The following is a 10,533-nucleotide window of genomic DNA, read 5'->3' on the forward strand; positions in this document are numbered from 1 at the left end:
ACCTTTTTTCTGCCAAGGGCCATTTGGATATTTATAACATCATTAGCGGGCCATACAAAATTATCAGCTTAAAAAACAGTGCTCCACTGTTGGGGAAAGATTCAGGCCGGCAAAATTAATGCAAATAATTGTTTTTCTATTTGAAGTCATGTGGGGAGAGCCTAATTTGGCACACACACACACCGACCCACCATCCTATGCAAATGCCTAACTCCAGGACTTTTTTTGGTAGGAAAAGCCCAGCAGGAACTCATTAGCATATTAGACCACATTCACTAATATTAGCATATTAGGCCATACCATCTGGGATAATCAAGTGCAAATTGAACTGGTGGTAGCTGGGTAATAAAGGAAAATAAAGAAAAGGGGGAAGAAAGGGGAAGAAAGGGAACTAAACAAATGGGGGAAGAAATGAAAAGAAAGGGAAATAAAGAAATGGGGGGAATAAAATAGGAATAAAGGGAAATAAAGAAAGGTGGGGAAGAAATGGAAATAAAGAAATGGGGGAAAGAAAGGATAATAAAAGGAAAATAAAAGGAAAATAACGAAGGGGGGGAAAGGGGGAATTAAGGGAAACAAAGAAATGGGGAGAAGAAACTTACCTGAACTGTGACAGTGACTTTTCCAGGCCCTGCAGTGATCCTGCTTGTCCGGCCAGGCCCCAGGAAGGCCGCCATGTGGCTCGGCTTGGCCCAGCAATCCCCAAGGACCAGACCAAGTGGTCTCGAGGGCCGTAAATGGCCCTCGGAACGGACGTTCCCCACCCCTGGCCTAATTGGCCAACTTAGAGGATGCATTTAAAATTAAAGGTGCTTTCTTTCTTTCTCTTTCCCATCTATTTTCCTTCCTTCCTTCCTTCCTTCCTTCCTTCCTTCCTTCCTTCCTTCCTTCCTTCCTTCCTTCCTTCCTTCCTTCCTTCCTTCCTTCCTTCCTTCCTCCCTCCCTCCCTCCCTCCCCCCTTGTGGCTCTCAAATATTTGACATTTATTCCATGTGACTCTTCAGTTAAGCAAGTTTGGCCATCCCTGGACCAGACTGATTAAGCAGCCTATTGATGTGTTGATTCATATTAACCATAGAACAGAAAGAAAACAGGGTTTCATGGAAGTAAATGAAGGAACTAGCAATAAAACTCCTCCATTGGGTTTTGCTTGTCCCTAGACAGCAATGAGCAATACTATGAGGACAGCATTTCAAGCACAGAAATAAATCCTAAAAACTAAATATACAGTCGGGGAGCAGGGGATGGGAAATGTGCCTACTTCAATCAACATCTCCCCTAATTGCTATCATATCACCTGCTCTTAAGTTAGGGGTCCAAATATGGCCTCTCTAAAAAGAACATGTAATATTTCAGTTAAGCTATAGTGGAGGGGTTGGTGGGGGTGCCAGAATAACCAGTGTGCCAGGGGTCCCCAACCCTTTTGAAATTCTGACACACAGTGTGGTGTGCACAGCCATAAAATGGCTGCTACCAAATAACAACTACAGGAAGTAGAGCCACAAAATGGCTGCCACGAAAGGCGAAGCCAACCACAAAAGGCGGAGCCTGCCACAAAATGGCTACCACAAAAGGCAGAGCCTGTCACAAAATGGCTGCCACAAAAGGCTGAACCAGCCACAAAATGGCTGCCACAGCCTGCTACAGTCACACAGTGAAGAGCCTTGTGCTGTGGTGGCAGCTGCTGCCAAAGCAACATTTTCAAAATGTGTACAGCCTATAACAAGGCTTGTTGGGCAAAAGCCCTACTTCACCTTGCCCACTTTCTAAAAACACTTGGCGGACGCAGGGCTGCCAGGTCCCTACCTTGCAGGGGGTGTGAGAGAGCTTTCCAGGAGCTGGGGGGCGGGGCAACATTGCTGCACGCAACATCCCTGACAAGATGACATCACTTCCAGGAATGACATCAGCATGGTGAAATTGGGCTCAAACCACAGAGTTTTGTCCCCAAACCAGAGCATCGCAGCACAATGTCCCTGGTGTAATAACGTCCCTTTCTGCATGATGTCATCGTGTTGGGGATGTCATGCAGGGTCGTGGCTGTTGGGGGTGGGGCTTTCTCCCACGGCCAGCTGGCCGGTGGCTGGCAGAAGCCTGAAATATTGGGAGATCCCCCGCTCCCACTTGGAGACTGGCAACCCACAGGGCCAGCCCTGCCACTAGACAAACTAGGTGATTGCCTAGGGTGTGGGACTTTGGGGGGTGACAAATTGGGCGCCCCCCCCCCATGTGACTCGGTGAAGAATAAGAAGAGATTGGATTTGTATATTGAATTTATATCCCGCCCTATATATGGGGCTGAGAGCTTTCACAGCAGCTGCCCTTTCAAGGACAACTCCTGCGAGAGCTATGGCTGACCCCAGGCCATCCCAGCAGCTGCAAGTGGAGGAGTGAGGAATCAAATCCGATTCTCCCAGATAAGAGTCCGCGCACTTAACCACTACACCAAACTGACTCTCACACCAGCTGCCCTTTCAAGGACAACTCCTGCGAGAGCTATGGCTGACCCAAGGCCATTCCGGCAGCTGCAAGTGGAGGAGTGAGGAATCAAATCCGATTCTCCCAGATAAGAGTCCGCGCACTTCACCATTACACCAAACTGACTCTCACACCAGCTGCCCTTTCAAGGACAACTCCTGCGAGAGCTCTGGCTGACCCAAGGCCATTCCGGCAGCTGCAAGTGGAGGAGTGAGGAATCAAATCCGATTCTCCCAGATAAGAGTCCGTGCACTTAACCACTACACCAAACTGGCTCTCTGGTGATGTTATCAGTGCAGGGGAGGGGTGCCAGAAGTTAGCCTTGCCAAGGGTACCAGACACTTTAGGGCCAGCCCTGGCAATCCTAGGCAGATGCCAAAGAAAAGATGCCCGCGGGCACCATGGCACCCCATTGGGGGCCTTTGCAGTTTGTCAAGGGAACGGTTTCTTAGAGGTGCCTTTACAGAAAGGGTCATGATAGTGGTGCACATGTAAAATGTAATCCACGAGCAAAGTCCTGTGTAGATTTATACCAGTGTGCTAATACAATTGCACGAGCTCCTCCTACATATACATGCGAGTATAACTTACCACACAATCTGGTGAGTGCCGCAGTTTAATCAAGGACCTGAAATAACCACGGTTCCAGCTGCAGACACTTTCTGGATTATTAATCGGCATGTCAGTGAACAGTAATGTTAAGCTGTATATTTTAAATTATGCAAATGGTGTTACTGAAACAGGCTCTTTGTGGAGCGCCTGCTCTGAATGCCGATGGAGTTTGGCTCTTTCATTCTAACTGGTTGCTGACTGACCCCTGCTTTAAGTCTTTAAATTCCACACATCAAAATCTCATTCCTCTCAGATGAAAACACTCCACATGGAGTGTAGGGCATGTGGCCTTTGTGGTTTGGACCTCTGTGTTTTCACTCATTAGCACACCCTGGTGTAGGCATCTGCCAGCCCCCAAACTTCTGGTGGGGCCCACTGCCACTGACCCCCACCCACTAGGGTTGCCAAGTCCCCCGCAGCCGTCTTTCACGCGTGTATGAGATGACATCACTGGTGATATTGCACACCGGCCGCTCTAGGAGCTTAGGAGGAAACTCTATGGTTTTCCTGGACGCTCTAGCACAGGGTTGTCAAACTCATTTGTTATGAGGGCTGGATCTGACATAAATGAGACCTGGTTGGGCCGGGCCATGTCGGTCAGGCCATGTGTGTAGCTATTTAAGATTAGGTAGCAGAGATACAAATTTTATAAAGAACACAGACAAACACAAATATATATTTTTTTAAAAAATCAAAACATGCTTAAAATGTTAGCACTCATTCGTCTTAAAGATGCTTTCTTTGTGTTTCTCCCGTGGGATCCAGGGAACTAGGCAAGGAAGCTCTGGCTCTTTCCTTCTTTCCCCAGGGGACTGGGGGTGGGAGCCTCAGCCAAAAGAAGGAAGAGAGGCTTGGTTCAGTAGCTCTGCTGTGCAATTAAGAAAGCCTGGAAAAACAAACTATTCCTCCCCCCTTCCTCCCCAAGGGAGGAGCCTCAACCAATGGAGAACATAAGAGGTTTTGCTCTGTAGCTCCTGTGCAATTGAGCAAGCCTTGCAAAGCAAGCTGTGATGCAGAAGGAAGCAAGGGAGAGGGAGAAGGAAGCAGATGACAGCCAGTTGCTCAGGGGCCTGATAGGAGTCCTCCGAGGGCCTGATTTGGCCCCCAAACAGCATGTTTGACACCCCTGCTCTAGCAATTTGGGAGGGAAAACTCTATGATACAATAGATACCATAGCGTTTTCCCTCCCAAATTGCTAGAGCGTCCGGGAAAAGCATAGAGTTTTCCTGGAAGCTCCTAGAGCAGCCAGAGTCCAACATTGCCGGTGCAATGACGTCACTGTGAGTGATGTCATCATGCCGACAACATCGGGGAGGATCCCCCCACGCCGGCCCAATGGGGGCTGCTGGGTTGGGAACCTCTTGGGCATTCCCCACTCCTCCACCTGTAACTGCTGGAATGGCCTTGGGTTAGCCATAGCTCTCCCAGAGGTTGTCCTTGAAAGGGCAGCTTCTGGGAGAGCTCTCTCAGCCCAACTCACCTCACAGGGTGTTTGCTGTGGGGGAGGAAGGTGAAGGAGATTGTGAGCCGCTCTGAGACTCTGAGATTCAGAGTACAGGATGGAATATAAATCCAATATCATTATAATCTTTTTCTTCATCATCATCATCATCATTTTCTTCATCTTCTTTCATCATCATCACCTTCTTCTTCTCCTCTTCCAAGATCTGACAAGATAGGGCTAGCCTGGCCTAGCCCGGTCAGAGCCCCACTATACCAGTGCAGATAACCATTCCTGCAAAATTCTTATCCGCAAATTTCACGGTGGTTCGAGGAAACTGATGCTGTTGAAACTGTATAGGGGCGAAGGTTGTCAGAAGGTTGTCACTGCAGCAGCGGAAAGGGGGATCAGCAGGGGGGTTTCTCTCTCCGTTAAATTGATTTGCTTCTCCCCCCTCCAAGAGAGAGACAATACAGATTTCTATTTATGAGGAAGGGTGTTTATTTTGGGATTTAAACGGAATGGATGAGAAGAGTAACAGTAAATATGATTTCAATTAATGTTTCATGTGGCTATTTTGAACGGTCACTTCGCACTGTAATGGATGTTTCTAATTTGGTACGCCGTTTGTGCTTGGATTACTTATGCATACATGGGTGTTGGGGCTTGAATGTGATTAGATTAAGGCTTTCGTTATGCTTGGGGAGTTCTACGTACAATTTTTTTTAAAATTTCAAAGCAGTGTTTTAGACGTTTGACTGAGACAAATGTGTGCTTTAGCACTGGCATGGGGAAGGGAATGGCTTTTTCCAAAATTCGTTTTTTTAGATGTAGAAGAAGCAGGGGTGGAATTCTAGCAGGAGCTCCTTTGCATATTAGGCCACACACCCTGATGCAGCCAACCCTCCAAGAGCTTACAAGGCTCTTTTTTGTAAGCTCTTGGACGATTGGCTACATCAGGGGGTGTGGCCTAATATGCAAAGGACTCCTGCTAGAATTCCACCCCTGAGATGAAAACTGTAGATTTATAACCCGTCCTTCTCTCTGAATCAGAGCGGCTTACAATCTCCTATATCTTCTACTCCCACAACAGACACCCTGTGAATAGGCTTGCCAATCCCCAGGTTCCAGCAGAGGTTCTCCCGCTTTCCCAAGCTCCTTCCCGCCCCCAGTCAGCTGGTTGACAGGGGAAGCCCCTCCCCCACAGCCACCATGTGACTTTCCGTCTCCAGAGGCTTCAGCCTCCAATTGAAAGGCTTCCTCTTGGGATGGTGTGTCTGTGTTACTTTGAAGAAGTTGGCAGCAACTCGTGAGAAGAGATGCCAATCCCTCGCTTTAGAGTCGCCAGAAGGGGGGGATGAGGGAAATGTCTGCTGGGCACTTCATTATTCCCTATGTGGAGATCGATTCTCATAGGGTATAATGGGGAATTGATCTGCAGGTATCGGGAGGCTATGGGGGGGCTGTTTGTTGAGGCAGAGGCACTGAATTTTCAGTATAGCATCTACTGCCTCTCCCCAAAATATCCCCAAGTTTCAAAACGATTGGACCAAGGGATCCAATTCTATGAGTCCCAAAAGAAGGTGCCCCATCCTTCATTATTTCCTATGGAAGGAAGGCATTTTAAAAGGTGTGCTGTTCCTTTAAATATGATGGCCAGAACTCCCTTGGAGTTCAATTATGCTTGTCACACCCTTGCTCCTGGCTCCACCCCCAAAGTCCCCAGATATTTCTTGAATTGGACTTGGCAACCCTAACTGTGAAGTGGATGGGGCTGAGAGGGCTTTCACAGCAGCTGCCCTTTCAAGGACAACTCTTGCAATAGCTATGGGTGACCCAAGGCCATTCCAGCAGGTGCAAGTGGAGGAGCGGGGAATCAAACCCGGTTCTTCCAGATAAGAGTCCGCACACTTAATCACTACACCAAAACATAGCCATTGATTCGTCTTATTCTCTGGCTTCTCTTTGAAAAAGAGAGGTTTTGCCTTCATTTCACTTCAACATCTCTTTGGAGAGAAATCCATCCACCCTTTTTTTTTTTTTTTGTAACTTCAGCTCTTGCAGCTGCCTTATGTTACACACCACAAGGGGGCGCTGTAGCAGGAGGATAGGAAAGTGTGTGAGGGTGGTGCCTACTTCAGAACATCTGCAGTGAAATGCTGAATTTTTTAGGGTTGCCAGCTGTCATCTTATGAGGGGTGGGGGGATAGGGCTGCCAGATCCAGGTTGGGAATCTCTAGGGCTGCCAAGCCCCCGGGATGGTCCCCAACCTGCAGCCCACATCAGTGTACCATAGAGTTTCCCCTTCCCAAATTGCTAGAGCGTCTGGGAAAACCATAGAGTTTTCCCAGAAACGCCTAGAGTGGCCAGCACATGGCATCACCAGCACGATGACATCACTTCTGAGTGATGTCATCATGCCGCAGGGGACTTGACAATCCTAGGAAACTCCTTGAGATTTGGGGATAGAACCTAAGGAGGACAGGGACCTCAGTGGGGGACAATATCATAAAGCCCACCCTCCAAAACATCCGTTTTCTCCAAATGAACTACTCTCTATAGTCTAGAGATGAGCTGTAATTCTGGGGAATCCCTAGGCCCCACCATAGGGTTGCCAGGTTGCAGTGTGATGACATCACCTGGAAGTGACATCATCGCATGGGACGCTGTAGCAATCAGGTAAACAAACCCTCTACGTTGCCACAGAGCTTTTGCCCGATTGCTAGAGTGTCCCACGAGCAACATGTCCAATGTGATGACATCACTTCCGGGTGACATCATCACGCTGGGCACATTGGGCGCCACCAGAACTTTTCAGAGGTGGAGATTCCCCCACCAGCCAGCTCCATGCTGGTGGGCTAGAAGCCCCCAAACCGGGGGAACCCCTGCCCCCACCAGAAAGCTAGGAACACTACCCACCCTGGAGGGTGGCATCCCTAGTTCTGTAGAACCGGCTTTCCTGCCCTCTCTTCTGGTGGAATTTCTTTGATCAAAACAGAATTTATTAGAAACAAACTCCAAAGTCCTAAAAAAGATTAAATGAAACAGATTGTTGGTTTTCAGGGAGAAAATGGATGGGGCTTTTTTTGTAGCAGGAACTCCTTTGCATGCTAGGCCGCACACCCCTGATGTAGCCAATACTCATGGAGCTTACAGAGGCCCTGTAAGCTCTTGGAGGATTGGCTACATCAGGGGTGTGTGGCCTAATAGGCAAAGGAGTCCCTGCTTCAAAAAAAGCTCTGAAAGCGGATAAAGCAGAATTAAGGGAACTTCTCTTAACAATGCTAATTTTCAAACAGCTAACAGACTATAGAGTGCAGTTCCCTGCTGAGTATACAGTAGACTAAAGTTATACATAGGTTTGCCTTTGCATAATGCATAAAAAGATTCTGTCTGTATAACTGAGGTCTCTCTAGGAGCTAACGATGTTCACCATGTTCTTTGCACTTCCATAACACAAACAAATAACTCTCCTAAGAATAATTTAAGCCGATGCATGAGGCGTTTCCTTCTAGTTGCCGGACTGAAATGGCAGACATACTGAAACACTCTAAAATATTCCATGCCTCAGCCATTCTTTGCGAGCTCGGCGGTTGTTTTTCTTCGGCGTTAAGGACTTTATTTGTGCAATTGTTCCCAGGAGGCCGAACTGGAAAAAAGAATTATGCATGCATTTGCATGGTATTAATGTACTAATAAACCTCCCAAGAAGAAAATTTTCCTTCATTCAGGTGGGAGCCAATCTCTTTAAATCAAAACCTAATAAACATCAAAGAGGATTCTCCCCCCCCCCCTTTCCCTTTTCCTGGTAAAGTTGGGGGAGAAGAAAGGGTTTGGAGGCTAAAATTAATTAAAAACTACAAATAGCAATTTGTTTGTTTGCATATATTTTTGTGTGTGTACACACACAGTGCCAGATAGGGTTGCCAAGTTCCTCGTGGCCTCTGGCAGGGGACTTTTTTCGCACGTCCAAACCGAGCGCAGTGCGATGACATCACCCATGACGGCCACTCTAGGCATTTTCAGGGAAACTTTATGTGTTTTTTTTCCTGGACGTTCTAGCAATTTAGGAGGGAAAGCTCTATGGTACCTATTGCACCATAGAGTTTTCCCTCCCAAATTGCTAGAGCATCTGGGAAAACCATAGAGTTTTCCTGGAAAGGCCTAGACTGGCCAGCGTGCGACATCACCGGCACAATGACATCACCAGCAGGTTCGGAACCTTCAGGGCCGAAGAACCTCCACCCAGCTCAGGGGCTTGGCAGGCCTAGTGCCAGATGATTTTCTTGCAGCATACTCAATGCCCAGTCATTTGAGAAAGTGAATATTGGCCCTGACCAGTGTTCCCTCTAACCTGAGTTAGTGTGAGTTGGCTCACAGATTTTAGTGTGAGTTGGCGCACAGATTTTTAGCCTCCAGCTCACACATTTTTGTCTTAGCTCAGGAAGGATGATCCTAGAGCAGGAGTGTCAAACATGCATCCCAGGGGCTGAATCAGGCCTCCGAGCAACTGGCTGTCATCTGCTTCCTTCTCCCACTCCTAACAGTTTGCTTTGTAAGGCTTCCTCAATTGCACAGGAGCTACAGATTGAAACCTCTGTTTTCTCCATTGGTTGAGGCTCCTCCCTTGGGGAGGAAGAGGGGAGGGACAGCTTGTTTTTTTCAGGCTCTCTCAATTGCACAACAGAGCTACTGAGCCAAGCCTCTTTTCCTTCTATTGGCTGAGTCCCCTGGAGAAGGAAGGAAGGAGCCAGAGCTTCCTTTGCCCAGTTCCCTGGATCCCAGGGGAGAAATACAAAGAATGCACCTTTAAGACCAATGAGTGCTAACATTTTACGCATATTTTAAGTTTATATATGTATGTGTGTGTGTGTGTGTGTTTATACATATAATTATGTGTCTTTTATAAAGTTTAGATCTCTGTTACCTATTCTTAAATAGGTACACACATGGCCTGGATGACCCAACATGGCCCCGCCCAACAAGGGCAGATCCGGCCCTCATAGCAAATGAGTTTGACACCCCGGCTCTAGGATTTGCGATAAAAACTCTACAGTATCTGGAGAGTCGCTGCCACTCAGGTATCTCCCAGCCCAAACCTGGCAACCCTACAGCTCTGCAGTCGCGCATGTACTTCCTCTGCATAAAAGCCTTCCTTCTCCTGGCATCTCGGGGCTGAGAGAGGCCAGGAAAAGCCTCCCCAGCTCATAGTAGAGGGCGGTGCTCAGGGCTAGATGGATGAACAGTTTGATGGGACGCAGGCAGCTCCAGGTGTTCAACATCAGCTGTGCAATTTATTTGCCTGGCAGCTTAAAAAGAAAAGGATGGTTGGAAAACATCACAGGCACATTACGAACCTTGAAGGAAGAGGTGATTGCTGTTTCTCTATAGCACCTTCATCTCACGCATCTATTTTCCAGAGTCTGACTTCTTAGGGGGAAGGAGGATTTCAGAGTTTAGCTTTCCCTACCTCTCTGGTTTCCAGCTGCACCTTTCTCGCCCACGACCCAGTTCAGGTGGATGGACGGACATTTGAGTCATTATTACGAAACATGACTTAATTCATTTACAGTCTACTTCAGGGGTGGCCAACGGTAGCTCTCCAGATGTTTTTTTGCCTACAACTCCCATCAGCCCCAGCCAGCATGGCCAATGGCTGGGGCTGATGGGAGTTGTAGGCAAAAAACATCTGGAGGGGCTGATGGGAGTTGTAGGCAAAAGCATCTGGAGAGCTACCGTTGGCCACCCTTGGTCTACTTCACCTTGTGGAAGCTCAGACCAGGGTCCCCACCTCTTTAGGTTCACCAGGGCTACAGGATGAAGTACTTGGCAAGGGATGTCAGCCTCCAGGTGGGACCTGGGGATCCCCCCTGAATTCCAGCACATCTCCAGATGACAGAGATCAGTTCCCCTGGAGAAAATGGCTGCTTTGGAGGGTGGACTCTAGTATCTATCCTCCAGCTGGCAGCCAAGGTTCTTGGCAACCCTAAGCACTCCCAAA

This window comes from Heteronotia binoei, chromosome 6 (genome assembly GCF_032191835.1).
Source record: "Heteronotia binoei isolate CCM8104 ecotype False Entrance Well chromosome 6, APGP_CSIRO_Hbin_v1, whole genome shotgun sequence".
Classification (NCBI taxonomy): domain Eukaryota; kingdom Metazoa; phylum Chordata; class Lepidosauria; order Squamata; family Gekkonidae; genus Heteronotia; species Heteronotia binoei.